The sequence below is a fragment of the Buceros rhinoceros genome, unplaced genomic scaffold (assembly GCF_000710305.1).
Source record: "Buceros rhinoceros silvestris isolate BGI_N320 unplaced genomic scaffold, ASM71030v1 scaffold18919, whole genome shotgun sequence".
In the NCBI taxonomy this organism is placed as follows: Eukaryota; Metazoa; Chordata; class Aves; order Bucerotiformes; family Bucerotidae; genus Buceros; species Buceros rhinoceros.
The window spans coordinates 13,391-13,882 of record NW_010431108.1 but is presented as its reverse complement, the minus strand read 5'-3'; the positions used below and the strand labels follow the sequence as shown (position 1 = coordinate 13,882).

Here is a 492-nt window from a genome sequence, read left to right as displayed (position 1 = left end):
CACACCCAGAAAAGCAACACAGCCTGTGCTTAAAACAGCCGAATACGTGCTGGCATGGTCCCGTCTGGCTCGCTCGCTGCAATGCCCCTGGCCAGGCACTGAGCTCTGGGCAGCACGTAGACACCAATCAATACATCAAAGCAGCCCCGACGGGGACTGCCAGGGCACGGCCTCGCTCGCCTGAGCTCAAACTACAGTTACAAAGGCTTGAAACACAGAATGCGAAAACCCGACCAGACAGTCCCAGCGCCAAAACAACTGTCTAACCCAAACCACCGCCCAGCCCGAAGGCCGTCCCCAGCTGGGGACTCCGTGGATGGGAAGGGATGGGCTGTGCTGCGCTCCTGGCGGAACACACAACCGACCCGCCGCATCCCCACGCCCCACACTCGACACCTCCCCGAGACACTTGGGCGCAGAGCGGACGCGCACTGCCCTGGCTCCGCCTCGGCACTGGGGCGTTCAGGGCTGCAGCAGCCCCGGCGGTGGGTG

At 63.6% G+C, this 492-nt stretch overlaps 1 protein-coding gene across 1 annotated transcript in view; it reads right to left on the bottom strand.

Annotated features, from left to right (window-relative positions):
- The window catches only part of LOC104499764 (kinesin-like protein KIF21B), a gene marked incomplete at its 3' end in the record, with an annotated part of 22,204 nt that overhangs the window by 9,934 nt on the left and 11,778 nt on the right, over window positions 1-492 (bottom strand). The window lies entirely within an intron of this gene.